Below are 23,156 nucleotides of genomic sequence, written 5' to 3'. Positions count from 1 at the left end.
ATTATTTACATGCAACTGCACTGTTGCGTCAGTTCCAAGTGTGATGCACTGGTTCTGAATGCAAAGCACTGCTACTGCTCCTGCAGCAGAGGATGTGTTGGTTCCGAGGGCAATGGGCTGATCCAAAGGCGATGCACCGGGTCAGCTCCATGCAATGACGAGGATGTGCCGCTTCCGATCCAGGCAAAAGCGAAGATGCAATGGTTCCAATAAGGATGCATGGGTTAGCTTGTGGAAACACCTTAGGCCTCACTTCCAAGGGTCCAGGACTAGGGTGGCACCATTTTGTAAGGCACACTTACAGATGGCAGAGTCCAGTTGCAGATGCAGGTGAGTTGGAAATCCTTGAGACTTAAATCAGGAGGCACTACCAGCAAGCCCTTGGAGTCACCCAGGGGTCTAGTGAAGCAGGGCCAGTCCTTTTCAAAGGAAAGATAACCTGCTTATCTGAGAACACTCCCGCTCCTTCCTGGCTGGGAAGTTGTAGCCCACATTGGGTACCTTGCGGTCCCTTTGTGTTGGAGGAACCCTATGATGAAGCATGTCACCGTCGGGTGAGTGAGGGTTAACGTCCATATAATGGTCATGCCCACCTATCTTTCTCCTTCTTCTTTCCACATCTAGTTATGCTGTCCTACACATAGTGTGAGTTACAAGGGGCTTACCTTGCCAAGTCGAAAATCGAAATGGCAGTGTAACTGCACATACAGGCTCTGAAATGGCAGGCCTGAGCCATGGTTAGAAGGCTACATAAGTGGGTGGCACAAAAAGAGCTGCAGGTCCACTAGTAGCATTTAATTTACAGACCCTGGGCACATATAGTGCAATTTACTAGGGACTTGTAAGTAAATGAAATATGCTGATTGGCGATGAGCCAATTTTGCCATGTTTAGGGGAGAGAACACTTTAGCACTGGTTAGCAATGGTGAAGTACACAGAATCCTAAAGCCAGCAAAAACAAGATTAGAAATATGGAGGAGGTAGGCAAAACATTGGGGGAAGACCACACGAAGGCTGTTAGATCTAGCAGAGATTATTGAACTATGCAGATTAGTTAATCCATGACTGCTCAAGAGGGAAAAGGCAAGCTAGAGAGTCCTTTAACATAGCTTAGCCATAAAAGAACATTTCCCATATGCCTTTGGGAGCCTACATGTAGGTCGGACCACCAGGGTTTTTTACCTTGCTCATAAACAAGGATGGTACATTACTCAATACTTTTCTGCTCATAATAGTTATGTGCAAGGTGTTGCTCGTGGCAGGACTCCCTGCTCCCCCGTTAGGTACCTGCTCCTTCAGAATAAGGGCAGTGAGAACAGATACTCTGCACAGCATGCTAAGGGAAGAGATAATGAGGGTGAGGAGGTGGGACTTCAGTGTATACAGAACATATCGGAGGAACAAAATGGCATAACAGCAAGCTGCAATACAAAAAAACTGTACATGCTCTTTGAGAGGTGACAAAAAAGGCAGTTTGATTCATACGTCTCTCACACATGATCATTGGGCAGAAATGGGCAGTAAGAGGATGGGATCTCACAAGCATGAAATTACTACACACAGTGATTGTTTGGCTCAGAAACCCCATTATAAAAAGAATGTAGCTCACCTCTGTTGTGGAAGGGCCGTTAGGGACACTTGCCAGTGCAGAGATCATAGTAATACACCTAGGAGGGAACAACTTGACTAAAGACATGAAAGAAAGTTATGACAGTAGCTAGAGTATTAGGCTCAAGGAAAGTAATCGCATCTCCAATACTTCTTTGTTTCAAATACAGAGGAGATTTAACTAACAGTACCATCAAACAGTAGAGGGCAAAGCTCAACATCTCAATGTGTAAGATTAGCAGAAGCAAGAGGCTTGAGGTGATCCAACAGAGCTTAATCAATCTTAAAGAACCTTATTTTTACTCAACTGATGGACTCCTGTTGGCAGTGGGCATACAGATATTCCTGAACAATGTAAGGGCCGTCCTTGAGACTTCAGGGTGCCCATAATTTAAGAAAGTTTCATAAGAGGGGTGTTAGACCTGTCATCCGTAGGGTGGTCTCCCCCCAAACATTTTGCCTGCTAATCTCCACTTTTTGCTGTATATTTGTTTGGGCCTTAGGACTCTGAGCACTTTGCCACTGCTGACCAGTGCTAAAGTGCATGTGCTTCTCCCCTAAACATGGTGACATTGGTGTATACCCAATTGGCATATTTAGTTTACTCAGAAGTCCCTTGTAAAGTGGTATACCATTTATCCAGGGAATGTAACCTAAATGCTACTAGTAGTTCTGCAGCACTGGTTATGCCACCCACACAAGTAGCCTTTCAAACATGTCTCAGTCCTGCCATGGGAATGGCAGTGTGTGTGCCGTTTAATGCCACTTCAAGTTTGCATTTAAAACCACTTACTAAGCCTTAAACTCCCATTTTATTTCATATAAGTCACTCATAAAGTAATCCCTACGTTGCCCTTAGGGCAGGTTGCCGTGTAATTAAAAGGTGGATATGTACTTTTAGGTTTTACATATCCATTAGTGAAAATCAGCCTAATTTGTCTTTCACTACTGTGAGGTCTACTCCTCTCATAGGCTAACATTAAGGATTCCTCACAACACGTTTAAGCTGTAATTCCTGATTAGTAAGAAATAGCTGTACCATGTTTCATATCTTTGGAATAGTAATTGTTAGAAATGGGGGTCTTTAATTGGCAGAGGCATGCACTTTTGTCCAAGTAAGGACCCTTCCTTCTATTCAGTATAAGGGAGTTACACACTTTTGATAACCCCTGCTCACCTCCTTGGTAGCTTGGTGCGAACAGACAGGCTTATCCCAAAGGCAAGGTGTAAAGTATTTTACCCTAACAGATAGTACCACAGTGAAAGCACCAAAAAGGGACACCACATCAGTGTAGAATAATAAAGTATCTAAACCAAACAAGACCAAAACAACAAACATCCAAAATACATGCTTCAAGAATATGACTTAGAACAGTTGCTTAAAAAATCGGGTATTTAGAAATAAATAACTCCACCTGGGGCTATTATCATGTCCTGACAGCCATAAATCCAAAGTACGGCACCGACCACGAGGTGCGTGGAGTCCGGCACAGAGCAGCAAGTACCACCGAACAACAGTACCTTGGAAATTAAGTCCATGGATGATGCAGGGCGTGGTGATGGTGAGGCATAGGTGCTAAGGTGGTTGTCAAGGGGGAGGTGAGGTGACGAGTCCGTGAGGAGACAAGATGTTGAATCCAGGTGTTAGGCAGCGTTGGCGGTGAGGCGTCAGTTCTGGTGAGACAATGCGAATTCGAAGAGTTTGTGAAGTCACCCTTGTCAGTTATCGGCTGCTCGATAACAGGATGCAGGCGCTGACGGTGTCAGTGAGAGCATTGGCATTGGGATGGCCGATAACTGCAGGCGTCAAAGGGTGTCAGAGCTGCGGTGCAGGCAGGGTGGTACTGCGTACATTTCACAAGCGGTAAACCTGGCCTCGGTGCAGTTTGTGGCATCTCTGGCAGCAGCACTGACAGCGCTGGGGTTGTTTTTCTTGCTGTGCAACACCAACCACACTATTCTCAGGGCCCAGGAAATGAAATTGGCACCCTTTTGAATACAGGAGTACACAGAGCAGTCCAGGTGCTGGTCAGTGGGGGAAGGTGAAGTCTTTGTGGCCCTGAGATTTCAGAACAGGAGGCAAGCACACACAAGCCCTTGGAGATTCTTCTTCAAGCAAGTTTACAGCAAATTCCAGTCTTTGTCCTCTCCTTGGCAGAAGCAGCAACTGCAGGTCAACCCAGCAAAGGACATACAGCAAAGGCACAGTACTCCTCCTTACAGCTCCACATCTCTTCTCCATGGCAGAGGTTCCTCTTGAGTCCAGAAGTGATCTAATTTATTGAGGTTTAAGGTCCAATACTTAAACCCCATTTTCTGTTTGTTCTCTTTGTGGCAAGGGTCTCTGAGCCTAGTCCAAACCAGTTCTATCCTCTCTGGTGCAGCAGGACCACAGGAGGTGAAGACAGCATTGTGCATAGGAGCCACAGCCTATTCAAGTGCAAGTTGAACTTTTCCCACCACTCTAAATGCAGCCAAGGGATATTCAGCTTAGCGATAAGTCACCCTGGAAAGGCAGGACACACCTCAACCCCCGTTGTGACTGTCTACAGTAAATGCACATCCCTAGCTCCTGTCATTCCAAAACCAGACAGTCAATACACAAAGCATCAGAGGCACACAGAATGGTTAAATAAGAAAATGCCTACTTCTAAAAGTGACATTTTCAAAGACACAATTTAAAACTATCTTTACCAAAAGATGTGTTATTAAATTCTGAGTTCAGAGAGCCTAATCTCCACCCTCTATCTCGTCCCAATGGAATGTTATACTAAGATGTTACAAAGTAACTCCCATGTTAGCCTCTGGGACAGATAGCCTTTCTAATAGTGAAAAACGAAATTGGCAGTATTTCACTATCAGGACATGCAAAACACACCAGCACATGTACCACCTTTTATAATACACTGTACCCTACCCATGGGGGTACCTTGGGCCTCTCTGAGGAGTGCCTTACATGTAAGAAAAGGGAAGGTTGCCGCCTGGCAAGTGGGTGCCAGGTCAACATGACATTTACAAACTTTGGCTGCAGACACTACAGTAGTAGATCTGAGATAGATTTACAGGGCTACCCATGTGGGTGGCACAATCAGTGCTGCAGGCCCACTAGTTGCATTTGTTTACAGGCCCTGGCACACTCAGTGCACTTTACAAGGGACTTATCAGAAAATCAAATATGGCAATCATGGATAACCAATCAGAATAGCAATTTACACAGGGAGCACTTAGACTTTGACACTGATTAGCAATGGCAAAGTTCCCAAAGCATCTAAGCCAGCAAAAATGAAATCCATCACACAGCCAAAAATGCATGAGGTAGATGCAACATCAGGGGAAACCATGCCAAGGATGCCATGTCTAACAATAATGATAAATCCTCTTTACTGGTGAAGTTGGATTAAAGATTACTGTTTTAGAAATGCCAAGTAGGAATTTCTCTGCTCTAACTGCTCTGTGTGTCTTGCAGCCTATCTCCAATACACATCTGGGATGGGTCACAGCCACACTTTGTTCATTCCCTCTAGACAGCCACAAACACAGAAAGGGTATGTGTGACAGAGAATACATCTCATAGATATTCTGATAGCTCTGCCAGGGCAGGAAAAGGGCGAGAGAGCTGATACTTACACCTGAATAGGGAGTGTCCAGTGCCGCACACAAACGGCTGATTACCCCCCACAGAGAGCCTGGCAGACAGGGCTTGTTTAAAAGATGACCTGTGCACTTCAAGGGTCTGCTTTAAAGTCACCCCACTTCAAAGGCACATTTGGGTATTAGTGCTGGGACTCTGATCCCACCAAGACAGTACACTGATGGACCTGTGAAGAGCTCTGTCAGGAGAAAATACTACTGTGCTACAAAAATGGCCACTTTGTTTGACTGCTGCTCTGAAGGAACTGCTTTCTGCTTTGCTGAGATGGCCTGCTTCCTGCTGTGCTCTGCCCTGCTGATGACAAAGACTGGATCCATCTCACTTGAACCCAGAGTGACTCCAACTGCTTCCTGGCTTGCCACTTGTTCTTAAGTTTCAGGGCCATCAAGACTTCCTTCAACTCTTCAACAGCACTGGGATTCTGTCATCTGTGAGGCCTGCCCTGCCAAGTGGTGCGAATACAGTCCTCGGCCATTGAAAAGGGATTGTTCAGAACCATTATAAATGTTGCAGTGACGACTTTGTGCCAATCGGAAATGACCCATTGCCCTTTAACACTAACGCAGAATCCGATCGACAACATCACCTCGACGGACTACCTGGCTCAACAACAAGGCACAGTGCAGTTCTATGACGAAGCAGCGTCTGCATCGTAAAGAGGTTCAAAACTGAAGCCTTCAGCAACTGCCTGGAGCAGTGCTGATGCTTCACCTCCATCCTCAGGATCAACCCTGACGTGGCGGCTCTTCGACTCCTAGCATCGAGTCATCAAGATTGACACTTGCTCCATCCAAGGACTTTCTCATCGGGACCTGCTTGATTCCTGTATTCAACCTGCCCTCCATTGGGGTCTACCAGAGCTTTGCATTTACCCCAGTCTCGCGTTTGACTTCTAAGCTCTATTTTTGGTTTAATCTTTCGAAATTTATAACTCTGGTTCTACTTATTGAATTTTTGTCCTTTTGATTTCGATTTTTTCGTAACAATATTCTCTTTTGTTCCTAACCTGTGTGGAGACTTTTTGTAGTGTTTCCATTGTGTTACAGTGTGTGTACGTATTGCACAAATACTTTACACAGCGCCTCTTTAGATAAACCTGACTGTTCTGTGCCAAGCTACGAGTGAACACAGGTTACCTTTTAGTGTGTATCTAGCTTTCCCTGAGTAGGAGTGTGATCCCTACTTGGACAGGGTGTATACCTCTGCCAAATGGAAACCCAATTTCTAACATTTGTGATCAGCAGTGAGGATAGGACTTGAGTTTATGCAATACCATATAGTAACTCACGGTTCACTACAACTCTATCCTAAGACCAATTTGAGCCTTTTCCAATTCTACCTAATTGACTTTTAGATTAAAGTCATGTGTTACTCTGGAGAAGCAGCACCTACAGTAATTGAGTTTGAGCTTGCCAGGTTAGAATCTTTCACTGTGCTCCAGCTGAACGATCTCAACAAGAACTGAGTGTCTACAAGGAGTTTCACCAGGAAGATGGAGCTACAGAAGGCTTTAAGAGTCTGGGTGGAGACCCAAGTAGCAGGGGGAGCAGGAAACCCCTGAGGAGGTGTATGACATGATTCTAGATTCCAATGTGGATTTAGGACTGCCTGTAGAAGGGGCAATGACTTGCCAGGAGCAGTAGTAGTTCCTAGACCAGGTAGCTCTGTGTCCTCCAGAAACCAGTCCCAAGAGGAAAGCACAGACAGGAGGTAGGAAAGAAAACTCACATTAGAGATTGCTAAGTTAGAGCAGGCTTGTGAAGGGAAGAAGCTGGGCATGGAGGAGAGGAAACAGATCGATGAGCTCAACCTCAAGGAGCTGGACATTACAGCGCTACGCGTGGGGTCCAGCAACAACAATGGTGGCAGCATACCTGCAGTGGCCATTGGTAAGTCCAGAGTCCAGATACCCAATGATTTGGTGCCCAGTTATGTGGTGGAGGATGACATAGCCAAATGGTTTGCATAACTGCCAAGGCTACAGATTGCTTATGTGTGACATGTTCATAATTTCAGTGTAATTATGAGTGACATTCAACTACTATGAGTGACACTGTCTCGCAGGCAAAATCAAACAGTGAAGATCAGGGGAACATACAAATATAAGAAATGATACCCATTTGAGCAACAAGAAACTCTAAGATCTTAAAGGGCTAGGATGTGAAAGAGGCCCCAGCTCGGAGCCTAAACCAGTCTCACTTACGCTGAACTCAACTTTGTGCAGACTGCAGACAGTGACTGAAATGCAGAGCTCAGCTCAGGCGCTCTAACATTACTTACAGGTCATAGCTGCCACGTTTACAGATTGCCTATCTTTCCATGGTTTCCATGCACTTACGAGTGACATTCAACTGCCAAATGTGTGACCCTTTGTGTGATACTTTCTTGCAGGTAAAAACAAAGAAAAAGGTGCACGAAAAGAGATAAATACCATAAAGTATACACTTTTGAGCAATGAGAAGCACTAGAAATATATTTACTGCTGCAAACCCCCTGAAATGACTGACTGTACAGTGTAAGTACTTGTATACTGTGCGCAATTCAATTTTAAGCCAATAAACTGCATATTCACAGTGGTTTCAGTTACAGGCTGGGACGTCATAGCACTGTAATAAAGAATTCACTATTCTCCCTGTGCCAGGACTGAATTATAGTTCTCTCTGATCACACACAACACATCTGCAGTGATTGCATTAACCAATTTAGATGTTATAATATAAAAGAGTGCATTTCCCCTATTCTTTCCTTATTTCTGTTCTGTTGTGAGATCCAGGCTGCATCGGCTGCAAGAGCTGTCAGAGCTAAAGCCCACTTTTTGACTTACGACCTCCACAGATTGCACTAGATATTTATTTGAAGACTGGTATTAGTGCGGGCATCAGAGCAGCACCATAGATCATGGGATTCTGACAGCTTGGGCTTTACAGCTGAAAGGAGTTGGAAATTGGCACACACAACTCATCTCAAATTATTGCATGCCATTCATTCACTCTCTGTGGATGAAGCAAGTTAACCTAAACCCAAACCCATGACATGTTTGTGAGTTTCAAATGTCTGAAATAAAAATTAGGAAAAATATGCCTCTGCCTTACTTTGACGTAAATTAATTGGAATTACGGCCTACTATTGTTAAAACTTATGCCAGGCGGGGTCGGAGTGAACTTCAGTGCAGAGTCAGAGAGAGTTAGTGGGTGACTCAACCAGGTTGCCCGTTCTCAAGTGCGTGGGGCAGTGTGTCTGCCAGGTGGAGAGCTTCACGTGCGCTGCTCTGCTCAGAGTACACTTTCTAGCGAGCAAAATCAAACAATGAAAACAGGGAAACATTAAATGACTCCCGCCTCAACGCACCAGAAATGGAAGGGCACTAATCTAGTGCTTTATTGAAACTGATCGTCTGTCAGAGAGTGATATTTAAAGTCACTCAGCAGTCAGCACCTGTCTGGTCCCTGACCCAACACATGTTTGTTCTGAAGCTGGGCGGCAGTGCGCTGCTGCAATAAATTCCAGGGGGCACAGGCAGGAAATTGAACATCCCGCCACACTACCTCGATCAGACAGGTGTTGTGTTGCTGGGCGGCATAGCAGCAATTCCTGGGGGGCACAGGTTGGTCATTTATTGAAACAGATCTTGCCAATAGCCAGCCTGTGCTGGGCCGGAACTAGTCCCTGGCAATCAATCTCAAAAGCATGAATACTCGACACACAGAGTCTGTCCAGGCTCTGTCCCACCTGGGTCCCGACCAACAGGCTGATAGGCGCAGCGATGAATACTCGACACACAGAGTTTGTCCAGGCTCTGTCCCACCTGGGTCCCGACCAACAGGCTGATAGGCACAGCGATGATTACTCGACACACAGAGTCTGTCCAGGCTCTGTCCCACCTGGGTCCCGACCAACAGGCTGATAGGCGCAGCGATGAATACTTGACACACAGAGTCTGTCCAGGCTCTGTCCCACCTGGGTCCCGACCAACAGGCTGATAGGCGCAGCGATGAATACTCGACACACAGAGTCTGTCCAGGCTCTGTCCCACCTGGGTCCCGACCAACAGGCTGATAGGCACAGCGTGAGACTAATCTAAGCTAAATAATCAATTCATTGCTGAGTCAGCAACTGAGTGGTCCGAGCGCTGGCCAGCCGCCCTCCGCAGCACCAGAGCCTGAGGAGGGCACAGCAGAAAGCTGCAAGGCCCGGCTGTAAATTAAATTATATTTTCCAGTCTAACAGGCAGTGCTTTAAATCAATAATCAGCTGAGTCAGCTGAACGCTGCCCAGCCCGCCGTTGCACCGGCCTGAGCACAGAAAGAGCAGGGAGCAGAGCTACAGGCACGGTGTCTGTCAGAATGTAAAGTTTCAAGAACAATTAACACTTGAATGAGCTACGCGGAAGCCTCTCTGCAATGACATTCTGTGCCACCTCTCGTCACCGACCGTAGTTCGGTCGTACCTTCAGTGGCATGATGAGGCAGGCAGCAGTGCGAGCCCTGGCTGCCACCCAAACTGAAACAAAATCCATAACTGCCGCCTGGTGCCCACTCGTAAATGAACACACTGTTTTTTCAGTCAAGTGACGCTCACGTAAATGCAGCTTCCATGGTGAATGCAACAGAAAAGCTATATTAGCACGTTGCAGCTGAGCGGCCAGGCAGCCTGACCTGCGTGTGCCTGCATATCATTTTTTTTTCATTCTCAGCAGCCAGTCAGCACTGCACAGTGAGTGTGCAAAGTACTGCAATGTCAGTCCCACTATCTCTGCCTGAGCAGTGCCAACCAGCTGTAGCCGGTAAATGTATAATTAATTTTCCCTCATGGTCGTCTCTCAAAATCCTCCCTCAACTGGCCCCACCGTCCCACTCCTTTTACCTGCAGTGGCTGGGGCTGGTGCCAACCAGCGCTCCCGCTGCTTGCTCAAATATGACTGCTAATTAACTTAGTATATCCCATCGCCTGGGAGGTGATACAATGCGTCACTTTGCATTTTAGTGCGGTGATGCCAACCACCGTACTAAAATGCGTTAGTCTAACGCCTGATGCGTGGTACTTGGCACGGGTGGGTTTGCAGCCAATGAAGTGGCTCTGCGAGTGCACAAGGTTCCAGAGGAGTTCTGGGATGGTAGTTTATGGAGGTATATGCCCACAGTGGGAAGGGACACAGTCATTACAAAAGAGGTAGAGAACCAGACATACTAAACTGCTATGAAGGCCATTCTAGTCAGTAAGTTTGGACTGACTCCTGAGAGGTATGGTCTCAGTTTCAGGGGCAGCCACAAGATCTCATCAAAAACATTTTTGGATTTCTTGGATTATGGCAGCAAGGCACTGGAGGGGAGGGTGAGGGGCAGCAAGGTTGATGACTGTTCAGGGCTGTACAACCTAACTTTAGAGGAGCACATACTTGATATTTGTTTTCCAAAGCTGCGCCAACACCTAGTTGATAGCAAGCGACCCAAGGAAACTTGCTGAGGAGGCGGACATCTGGGCCAGTACCATAATGTCCTAGAAGGCATCTGGGGTGGACTCCCAAAAGGGTGGCCAGGGTTCCCACCAGAAGTAGGAGGGGGAGATAAATAGACAGAGTTCTCTAAAGGCCCTAAAAACAACTCACCGGGGAAAGGGTCTGGTTCTCATTCCCAATCTGGCCACCAGAAGAAAAACTACCTTGACAAAGGTCAGCAGCCCAAGTCCATTGAGCTCTATGAGTGCTATGAGTATGGACATTACAAGGGGGATCCCAAGTGTACAAAAAGAGTACCACCTACCACTGGTGGTAAAAATCCAGGGATGGCTAGTGTAGTGTTGCGGGAGGGGTTTGTCTGAGTTAATAGTGGGTGAGTTAGTTGATTACCCTAGTGTACCTGGGTGACAGTGAGACGGTTCCTAAGAACCACGTGCCCTCAAATACTACTAAGTATAGGCAATGAGTTAGCAGCAACAGGAAAAGTGTTGAGGCTCTGAGGGAGACAGGTGCCAGAATAACTATGAAAAGGAGTCAGCTGGATTCCCCAGAACAGGCGATTCCCAGTGCATTCCACCAAGTTGTGGTGGCTGACAACAGAGAAGGTCACTACTCAGTGGACCTTGTTCCCTTTATGTGGGGGGGTTACAGGTCTTCTGAAGGTTGTTGTGAGCCCTGCCATGTCTGTGGACTGTTTGTTGGGTAATGACCTTGAGCACACTATCTGGAAGGAAATGGAGCTCAAGGCTCATGTGGAGATATCGGGGTACCTGATTTGATATGTGCAACTACAATGTGCATGGCTGCCCAGGATGGAAGTCAAAAAGGGCTGGAGCCTGGAACAATGGCCCAACCAGCTGTTAAAAATGGGAAAGTCATAGAGCATGTGTTAGAAATGGGGGTCTCTAGTTGGCAATGGTTTGCACCTTTGTCCATGTAGGGACCCTTCTTCCTAGCCAGATTAAGGGGGATACACTTCTAAAATAACCCCTGCTCACCCCCTTGGTAGCTTGGCATGAGCAGACAGGCTTATCTCAGAGGCAGTGTGTAAAGCATTTGTGCACGCATAAAGTAACACAGTGAAAACACTACAAATGAACACCACACCCATTAAGTAAAATAAACAAACTTTTATCTAAACCAAACAAGACCAAAAACGACAAAGATCCACAATACAGTTCTGAAAAATGTGCAGTTTGCAAGAAAACTTTAAAATTGTAGAAATACCCACAAAACACAGTTCTTCCGAGTCCGTAACTCCGTCCGGGGCTACCGCGATGCTGAAATCAACAGAGTCTAACAGTTCCAGCGGACTGTGTAGGTACGGGCCAACTAAAGCATTGACAGACTTGTGAACAGTACCTTTCACGTTGCAGCTGACACGGTGCCATTCACGGTTTGCGTTGCAATATGAAAATGCCACAGGGTGTGGTGCCCTTATGACGCGGTGCAGGCAGCGGCTCAGTGATGATCGTTCAGACGGCATCGGTGAGACCAAGGCTTACGGTGATGTGTGAGGCGGTGCTCGATTAGGTGCTGGCAGGTTGCGGTGCAGGCAACAGAGCAGGTCAATGTTTGTGTCATGCAGCAACGGTGTCGGTGATGTTGAGGCACGGTGAAATGAGGCGGTGTGGAGTGCGGTGCCCACAGGACGCTGTGCAAGCAACTGCTCGGTGAGGATCATCCAGATGGCGTTGGTGAGACCAAGGATGCAGTGCGAAGTGCAGCGGGGCCCTCTGTGGTGCCTTCATGGCAAGGAAACTGAGACCGACTCGGTGACAGGGTTGGCGGCTCCTTTCTTCTGCAACTGAAACCAGCGGTTCCAGAGATGGTGCCCAGGAGGATGGTGAGGTCTTTGCTGTTCCTGAGACCTCTCTAACAGGGGGCAAGATCTACTTCAAGCCCTTGGAGACACTTTACAAGCAGGATACACACACAGTCCTCTCCTTGGCAGAAAACAGCTACTGCAGGCCAACCCCAGACAGCACATAGCAAAGGGGCAATACTTCTCTCTCAGCTTTTCCCAGCTCTTCTCCGTGGCAGAGGTTCATCTTGAATTCTAGAAGTATTCTAAATTTCTGGGGTCTGGGCCTCACTTTTATAGTACCAAATCCTTTGTTCTCTGGAGGCAGAGAGTATCTGTGCTCAGCAAAAACCAGTTCGGTCCTCTCTGGTGCAGCTTCCCAGTGCAAGGTGGAGACAGCGTTGTCCAAGTCAGACCATGCCCATTCGGGTGCAAGGAAATCTCCGCCCCCTACTCTAAATGCAGCCCAGGTCTATTCAACCCACCAGGCCTGAGACCCTTTTGCAAGGCTGCTTGTATGGGTGGCACAATTAGTGCTGCAATCCCACTAGCAGCATTTGGTTTACGGGCCCTGGGCGCACACAGTGCACTGTACTAGGGACTGAATAGTAAACCAAATATGCCAATCATGGAATCGCCAATTCATAAACACAATTTACAGGGAAAGCATATGCACTTTAGCGCTGATCAGCAGTGGTAAAGTGCCCAAAGTCATAAAATCAACCAAAACAGGGTCCAAAACAGAATGCCAAAAAAGCAAAATGTCTGGGAATAAACCCACTAGAAAAGTCAGGTCTAACAGTGTGGGAAACCATCCCCTGCTTGTCTTTCCAGTGAGGTAGTTGGGGCATATGTGGTGGCCGCCCGGAGTTCACTGAGGAGGGCACTGCTTCCCTTGGTGACCTGCCTACTTTGCTGGATGGCATGTAGAAGTAGCACCCGCCAAGAAAGAGTTCTGTATGGCACAAATGGAGTTTCCAACCCTTGAGGGCATGAGGCAACAGGCTGAAGCCCAAGCAGAAAATGACATATCTAGGAGTTATCCCAATTAGTGGGAGGGCAACCTCTTTTCCAGTGAGCCTAAGGCTCCTGTGCATGGGACAAAAGGGACCCTGATGGCCCTCAATGGTACAGGACAAAGAAAAGACCTTTGCAATGCTTGTGCCACCCTTTTATTGGCAGAGGATCAAACGTTCCTCAGATACATTCTGTAGGACTTGTGTGACCTGCCAGGCCAGTGGGAACACAGGACAGAGACTGAAAGCGACTCCTAATTCCTTGCCTGTTGTTGTCACACCCTTTGAGTGCATGGGCATCAACATTGTTGGGTCAATAAATCTTCGGACTGCATCTGACAACAGGTTTATCTTGGTTCTGGAGGATCATGTACTAGATTTAGGGGCGTTAAAGGGGTGTGCAGGTCGGAACCAATGGGTGCCATCCTTGGGGTGGGTAAATCCCCTATTATGCCACCCTCCAGTGAGAGGGAGCATAAGCCGTTCCCTTATTGGCTGAGTCCCCTCACCTTCAAGATGGAGGGGAACAAGATGTGTGCTTCACCTTGCCTCCCCCACCTGAGGGCTGGGGTTGGCAAAAGTGGGCACACCTCTCTCCCTAGCTTGGTTTTACTGCCAATTCTCCCACCCAAAGTGGGGGCCAGAAATGGTGGGAGCCAGTTGCTGGGTGAAGCAAAAGGCAGGGTGAGCTTCCAAAGGAAACAGGCTTTCGAAGCTTTCCCTTTTGTAGACCCAGCCCATCCTGGGGTAGGAGGCATGACGCCTCTGCCCAGAATGGGCTTTGTTTATGGTTAAATGTGCTGAGACGTTTTCTACCAAACTTCACAGTTTTTAGTAAAGCCATTATTGAGCTGTGGAGTATTTAACTACCAACTCCCAGCCCATATACTCTTGATGGCTTTACTACACTTACAATGTCTAAGAATAAGCTTAGACCAGGGGTCTCCAACCAGTAGCTCTTGAGTTACTGTAGCTCTCCAGCTACCACTGAGTAGCTCACTTTTGTGTGGCCCAGCTCATTAAATTAGAAAGCTTTTGCTTGTTTGAATTAATATACATTTAACAAAATGTAAATTACACAACACTAATAATATTAGTTCTCAATGCATTCCATTGAACATAAGTAGTTCTTAATACAGAAAAGGTTGGAGACCCCTGGCTTAGACACTCTAGGGGTACAGGGTTCATGCCTCTGTACCCTCACCTTAGGGTTAGTGCTCCCTGCTAGAGGGGTGACTTACCTAGTCCTCAGACAGCTGATTGCAGGCATGGCACATTGGGATGGGTACCATGTCGACTCTTCACTTTTCTCTGCACCAAAACACGCAGCCTGCAGTGGCAGTGTGTGGGTGAAGGTGCAGGGCCTCTAAGGGTGTTACAGCAAACAAATGATGTGTGGAATGCTGACAATGGAAACATTCTCCACCAGTCAAAAGATCTGGGTTAAATCCATCATTCTTTTGCCCACTACGCCACCCCATTTTGGCCCCAGCCATATGCAAATCAGTCTTGACCCTGTGCTCCATGGGAACAATCCAGACTGAACTGCTAGACAAGGTCCTCCCTGGACCGGAAGCAAGCATCCTGGGACCGGTTTCAGGGTATGTCACCCTTCTTCAGCCAGGCTAGCTTGAATCCAGTGGCACAGTGAGCAAGCGACCCACGTCTGGGCCTATCCATCCCATTTAGGGCAAAAATTGTTACAGCAAACAATTGATAGACGGAATACGGACAATGCAAACATTCTCCTCAGTCAAAAGATCTGAGTTAAATCCATTGTTCTTTTGCCCACTACGCCACCCCAGTTTGGACCCAGCCATAAGCAAATCAGTCTTGACCCTGTGCCCCAGGGGAACAGTCTAGACCAAAATGCCAGGCCAGGTCCTCCCTGGACCGGAGACAAGCATCCTGGGACCAGTTTCAGGGTATTTCACCCTTCTTCAGCCAGGCTAGCTTGAATCCAGTGGCACAGTGAGCAAGGGGCCCACGTCTAGGCATACCCATCCCACTTAGTGCGAAATGTGTTTCAGCAAACAAATGATGGACGGAATGCTGACAATGCAAACATTCTCCCCCAGTCAAAAGATCCGGGTTAAATCCATTGTTCTTTTGCCCACTACGCCACCCCAGGTTGGACCCAGCCATATGCAAATCAGTCTTGACCCTGTGCCCCATGGGAACAGTCCAGACCGAACTGCCAGGCCAGGTCTTCCCTGAACTGGAAACAAGCATCCTGGGACCAGTTTCACGGTATGTCACCCTTCTTCAGCCAGGCTAGCTTGAATCCAGTGGCACAGTGAGCAAGGGACCCACGTCTGGGCATACCCATCCCACCTAGGGCGAAAAGTGTTACAGCAAACATATGATGGACGGAATGCTGACAATGCAAACATTCTCCCCCAGTCAAAAGATCTGGGTTAAATCTATAGTTCTTTTGCCCATGATGCCACCCTAGTTTGGACCCAGCCATATGCAAATCAGTCTTGACCCTGTGCCCCATGGGAACAGTCCAGACCGAATTGTCAGGCCAGGTCATCCCTGGACCGGAAACAAGCATCCTGGACCGGTTTCAGGGTATGTCACCCTTTTTCAGCCAGGCTAGCTTGAATCCAGTGTCACAGTGTCCTGAAGAGGAGTGAAACCCCGGATCCGGCCCGAGACGTGGGTCCTGTGCTCTCCATGACACTGGAATCAAGCTATCCTGGCTCAAGAGGGTGAAACCCTGAAACCTGTCCTAGGATGCTTGTTTCCGGTCTAGGGAGGACCTGGCTTGGCAGTTCGGGCTGGACTGTTCCCATGAGGCACAGGGTCAAGACTGATTTGCATATGGCCAGGTCTAAACTGGGGTGGCATGGTGAGCAAAAGAATGATGGATTTAACCCAGATCTCTTGACTGGGTGTGAATGTTTTGATTTGTTCTGCATTCCATCCATCAATTGTGTGTCTTTTGCTTCTTGTCCTAAGTGACGCAGGTATGCCCAGGCGTGGGTCCTGTGCCACTGGAATCAAGCTATTCTGGCTGAAGAGGGGTGACACCCTGAAACCGGTCCTAGGATGCTTGTTTCCAGTCCAGGGAGGACCTGGCTTGGCGGTTCGGGCTGGACTGTTCCCATGAGGCACAGGGTCAAGATTGATTTGCATATGGCCAGGTCTAAACTGGGGTGGCATGGTGAGCAAAAGAATGATGGATTTAAGCCAGATCTCTTTACTGGGGGTGAATGTTTTGATTTGTTCTGCATTCCATCCATCAATTGTGTGTCTTTTGCTTTCTCGCCCTAAGTGTGCCAGGTATGCCCAGACATGGGTCCTGGGCTCACTGTGCCACTGTGATCAAGCTATCCTGGCTGAAAAGGGGTGAATACCCGAAACTGGTCCTAGGGTGATTGTTTCCGGTCCAGGGAGGACCTGACTTGGCAGTTCGGGCTGGACTGTTCCCATGAGGCACAGGGTCAAGGCTGATTTGCATATGGCCAGGTCTAAACTGGGGTGGCATGGTGAGCAAAAGAATGATGGATTTAACCCGGATTTCTTGAGTGGGGGTGAATGTTTGATTCGTTCTGAATTCCGTCCATCAATTGTGAGTCTTTTGCTTTCTCAACCTAAGTGCGCCAGGTGTACCCAGACGTGGGTCCTGGGCTCACTGTGCCACTGGAATCAAGCTATCCCGGCTGAAGAGGGGTGAAACCCCGAAACCGGTCCTAGGATGCTTGTTTCGGTCCAGGAAGGACCTGGCTTGGCAGTTCGGGCTGGACTGTTCCCATGAGGCACAGGGTCAAGACTGGTTTGCATATGGCCAGGTCTAAACTGGGGTGGCATGGTGAGCAAAAGAATGATGGATTTAACCCAGATCTCTTGACTGGGGGTGAATGTTTTGATTTGTTCTGCATTCTGTCTGACAAATTGTGTGTCTTTTGGGCCTCTAAGGGTGCCACAATGGGTGCTACAGCCCTTAGAGTCCTTCCTGTGCCATCGGTACTATTTGGCAACTTTTACAAGGGGCTTACCAGTGGCAAGGGATATGCCAATTGTGGATACATAGGTAAAGTCTTGGGAAAGAACACAGGCCCTGGGAACCTGATTGGCAGGGACCCAGGGCACACCAAGGCATGTTACATCAGATGCCAGGCAAACAGTGCAGAGTAACCATGCAAAAAGGGGCACCCCTCCTTTCGGTATCATGGATAGGATAATAATATACAACTGAAATAAAAGACTTCCCCCTGATAACAAAGTGACCAGAAGGAGGGCAACCCTATACTTTGCAGGCTTTGTGATACCAGATAGCAGGGCCAGCTGGAGAGAAAACAATGAGATACAACATAAAGCAGATCAACCCTGGTTAAGGGCCAGCGATCACAGACAAACTGATGGTTAGCAAGTTAAGCAAGGAATGTGTAGGATTTCCTAAGAGGACCAAAGGCAAGGCCCTCAACACTGACTAAACAACTGAGTAAGATAGCTAATGTGAAAAGGTGTTTGTCATCCTGAAGATATGACAAAGTATGGCATATGTAATCATATTGATAGGTGATTCTCCACCTGTGAGCGGTAGCATGGTTCTGAAAGACGTCTGTATCCATAAACTGCAGCCAAAATACTCCACATATCAAAACTGATGTGTGTTGGGTAAAAATGTTCATAGCCCAATGAACCGACAGCCTGGGTTAAAGGTGCCTTCTTCATCTGGCCTCCATGACCTTGGTTCACACATTCATCCAGAGCACAATGAATGACACTGCAGGTCGAGGGCTTGGGTCACGCCTTTGCCTCAGTCTACTCATGAAACAAGGAGGACTTCAATTGACTTCCTTGCAGATACCAATCCATAATTTTGTTGTGCTACATATTCAGGAGTCCAGATACCAGTTCTCAAACTCCCTGGGAGTAGTGTCAGATTCTTTCCAGTCGCAATCTGTTCCAAAAACTTTATTGGTGCCCTACATTATGTTAATTGACAAGGCCAGTTGAAAGTGTGATTCCTCAGAGAAAGACGCCCTCTAATGGCACTCTGGAAATCAGTAATTTGGAGGAGCTTTTCAAAGCTTTTTTTCATTCCTTCATTGATAATTTAGGGGCTGATTATGATGACAGCCTTACAACTATTCCCGCCATCCTGTCGGTAACAGCCCCGGCCAACAGGAAGTTGGTGGTCCTGCCAGACAAATTATAATTCGACTGCCGTGGAGGTGGGCGGAAAGATGCCCCTTAGCATTGAAGCTTGTGCTGCGGCCTGAAAAAGTTCTGCAGCACAAGCATCACTGCTAAGAGGTATGTTTGTAAACATCACATTACCTTGCGACAGGCACCACACAGTGCCTGCCACATGATGCAGGGATGTTTAGGGGAGCACCATAGGTGCCCCCAAGAAACCATAGCTGAGGGACCACCATGAAATGGCAGGTGGAAAGGGACATTGTAATCCCCCCAGGCGGTGCCTGAGCAGGTACCACCACTATTGTAGCCCTTCTGCCAGATGCCTCCGCCTGCCGCATTAGGATGCGGCGGGCGGTCCTGCACAGGCCGATGGCGGTGGGACCACCACCGATGGCCTGACGGTGGCGGTCCCACCGTCATCGTAATCGGGCCCTTAGTTTCACCTTTCGTCCAAAAGGCAGTTTCTTCATTAAAATGAGTGACAAAAGTTTAGGCAATCTGTAGACCAAGTACTTCTTGGACACTTCCTGCTGGTAGTAAGAAGCTGCAGCTGTTTTGTTTTGAGATCAGTTTCTATTGTAAGCTGTTATGAAATGGGTCGGGTATTTTTATACCATTATAATCCAGCAAACAGGGATCTAACATAAAATACATTAATGTGACAAATATGTCTGTGTAGAACCACACCACTTTTAGGTCTGGTATTTGCCAAGACCTATTGGTTTTAGTCAACTTATACACATAAGATACTTACTCATGGGGACTTTCAGTCGGCCCTTTTTTAATCTTTCACATTTTTCTTCCCCCCCACTAGAGTCTACAACATGGGGCAATGGCTCACCACCGTCAGCCTCTGGATCCCCTAACTCTAACTGAAGACATTTTGCTTGTACACAATGTGCACATCTGTCTACGAAATAGGACACTCCAGTGATCGTGTTTGCTTTCATTTTTTGAATGAGCCTGTTTGTGAAGAACTTGTGCTTTGTGCTAGGCATTTATTGATAGTGAGTTCTTTAACAATTGGTGCATGGCTCTTTTCTACGTGTACAGTAACACTAGCTACAGAAATCGACAAGTGGAACTTGCTTCATGCATTTATAAAATGAAATGTTTCAGGATCGGCCTCAGATTTGCGATCTAGGTCAGTTTTCCGGACAACAACAATAGCCTAGAGAGGCTCCTGACCAGGAATAGCATGCTATATATGGGCATGTAGTCCTTCAGCGGTGATCACGAACCGACTGCTTCTTCTGAGCAGACGTGCTGAGCTTGATTTACAGGGGCTCCTATTTTTCATTTGCTATCTGACCGGTTATCTTTTCTTAATTAAAGCAGCCTTTTGAAAGAAAGCACGCCCCCCATCCTAGACTTTTGACATGCATGCCTACACTCCTATTGAAATGGGAGACTTCCACATTTTAAAGCCAGAAATATGTTTATTTTTAGATTTGTTACACTTAAAACTTACAGCACTAAAATGAAATTTTATGGGGAAATGAAAATGCACCCATATATATCTCCCACTATTGTACTGCTAAGTATGCGCTGTATGTTGTACTATTGTACTCCTTTCCAATACCAAACCTCAATTATCTGTTGCTGTGTGGCTCTTACAGATAAATGATCCGGTTGATTTAGCACTTTGAATAGGGTTTGTTGACATCATTCACTAGAAGGGGTGAGAACGATATGGACCTTCTTAAACCTAAGCCTCTCTGCGTACCGTGGTTTTGAGGCAGAAACAAACACCGAAGATATGGAGAGGTCATTGCTGTGTTAAGGGTTCATGTATGTTCAGATGGGGTAAGAAAGTTTGTAGGGCTGTTCTCATTTCTCACTTGTTTTTGGTCATTCTCTACCCTGCGAAAATTATCCACTGTGGGTTTAGTTTTATATACAAGATCATGCAGGCTCTTATGGTTTTTAGTCAATCTTGTCTGCTTGCTCCGTTTTTTGTCGATGGCTCTTCTCATTCATAGATGACCGTCTCTTGGTTTGAATTAAATCAGAGGGTAAAAGCGTTCCTGCGTGGCTTTATTTCCTATAACCCCTGCTGGCACCTTGCTAAGCAAAAAACACAACCGTATTCCGTATTTCAACATATATTTAGCTTACAGTATTTCCTATTTGATTCAGAAACCAGCAGTGAGATGTGTGACCTCACAGGGACAAACTATGAAGCATATAGGCCAATCTTTGATCCCAGTTTATCACAGCACCCCAATTCCTCTGAACACTCTCTTTTTAGACCACGTGGGTGACTACATTTGCAACCCCAGTTGTGTTGGCATGGATTGAATAGTGAGACATTATTTCAAAACAAATACCTCCCTGTTAAGTTAGGAATGACATTTTGATTTATCCATCAAGCTAGTTGCCTTCTCGATTAACCAGGGTCATGTACCCCAAAAAGGATATGCAGGGTATGTTCCTTTTTCCAGGGCAAATTTATGAATACAGGACGACCAATATTAAAACATCTAGGGGCGATTTAAAAGCACCGTGCGCCACTTTTGCGTCACATTTCCCATGTTAAAAGTGACGCAAAAGTGGCATAAGGGGCTTGTAAATCTGTCCCCTAGAGCTTACTTAACATGCCAAGGAAGAGGATTCTCCTGTTGGTCCCGAAATATTGTTTCACTGGGCGCAAAGAGCCCTCTGTTAATGGGTAATGTAAAGTGAAGAATGTGCCTGTTGAATTTACTTGTAGAAAGCAGCCACAGCAAATGCTCGACTACATACCAACGTTGTTGCTAATAAATATGCTTCTCATGAAGAAAAGGAAAAAAAAGAAATTGTGACAAGGAATAAATCCGCCGTTTTAAAGGTTTTTCTTCTTTATCAACTCTCCAAAGTGGAGGGAATGGTCCTTCTCTGGGGCAATATAATAATGGGAGTTTGGATTTCCAGACTGAAACTAGACTTATCTGTTGGTTTAAATTTGCAGATATCACGGGACGTCATTGAACTTCAAATGGAAAATCAGTGGACACATTGGGCCTCATTTATGAAAAGTGACGCATCACTGCGTGAAAACAGTGATGCGCCACTTTTCACTGCGCCCTCCCTGCGACTCCAGTGATGCGTCATATTTACAGTATGACGCATCATGTCGCAAAAAGTCACAGATACGTCAGTATTTCTGACGTATCTGTAGGCGCAAAAGTGACGCATCGCTGGAGTTTGTCACAAAAGTGACGCAACTCCAGCAATGTGTCCTTTCACATGGGGCAAGCCCCATGTGAAAGGGCCTGCGTCAGTCTTACGCCTGCTGTGAGGCAGGCGCAAGAAATTGACGCATTTGCACACTAGAAGTGGCGCAGTGAAATCTCGTAGATTTCACTGCGTCACTTCTACGACCCTTTTTTGCGTCAAAACGCCCCCCTTGCATACATTATACCTGGCGCAGGTATAATGTGGCGCAGGGGTTTACAAAGTGACGCATCTACCTAGATGCGTCACTTTGTAAATATGGCGCAACATGGCGCATGTTTTATGCCACTTGTGCGTCACAAAAAGTGACGCACCGGCGGCGCAAAAGTGACGCAGGGTCTCATAAATGAGCCCCATTGTCTTTTGGTCAATCGTAATTGCAGTGGTTCACTCTAAAAATTCTCAGACTCCTATTGTCAGTTCTCATGGCCAAAGGGATGCAGATGTTGGTGCATCTAAATAGAATTTCTTGGCACAAGAGTCCATTATATTTCAGAATTAAGCACTTTTATAATATATCTATTTCAAAACCTTGGGTCTTCAATTGGAAAACGTCAACACTTGGAAATCAAAAAACGAATTATGGGGTTTTGTGGCAGGCCTGATGAAGGCAATTCTGCAAGAGCCACATTCCATGGTAACACACACAAAAAAGCAGTTGAGACTGAGGATACTGAATATTTCCCATAGATGCTTAAGATGCTTAACCATGGTCATGAATTCTAGAATTCTCTATGAATCAGCTTTTTCCTGGGTCCCCTTAACTAATTACTTCTTCAAAGGTAATAATGTGAAATCTGAGAAGAAAACTGTTCAATACATGTATAATGTTCCTAGACACAGGCAGAGTTAATTTGGTAGCTAGACCGTGTACAGGCATGAAATGTAAGTCAATGTTTATTCCTTCATGTAAATACAAGGACCCCCTGCAATATTTTGAAATTCCTAGGGCAGGGCAATTATACAATTGAAGGAAAACCCCTAGGTAACTAAAGGTCTATAACAATTAGCAGACCATATGCACTAATTACATGATGTAGTCAACTCAGTGTACACGGAAGAAATATTTAAAAGTTCATTTCTTTAATTCAAATTGGTTAAAAACATATCAAAACATATATCATAGAGACAAATACATGTAAACATATTCTAATTATAATGTAAATGGACACCAAATACAATAATACAGTAGGACAAAATACAAAGAGGTTTGTACATACATGGAATATTCAAACAACAAAAATATTTTGA

The sequence above is a fragment of the Triturus cristatus genome, chromosome 2_2 (assembly GCF_964204655.1).
Source record: "Triturus cristatus chromosome 2_2, aTriCri1.1, whole genome shotgun sequence".
Classification (NCBI taxonomy): Eukaryota; Metazoa; Chordata; class Amphibia; order Caudata; family Salamandridae; genus Triturus; species Triturus cristatus.
Note: the sequence above shows the minus strand (reverse complement) of the source record.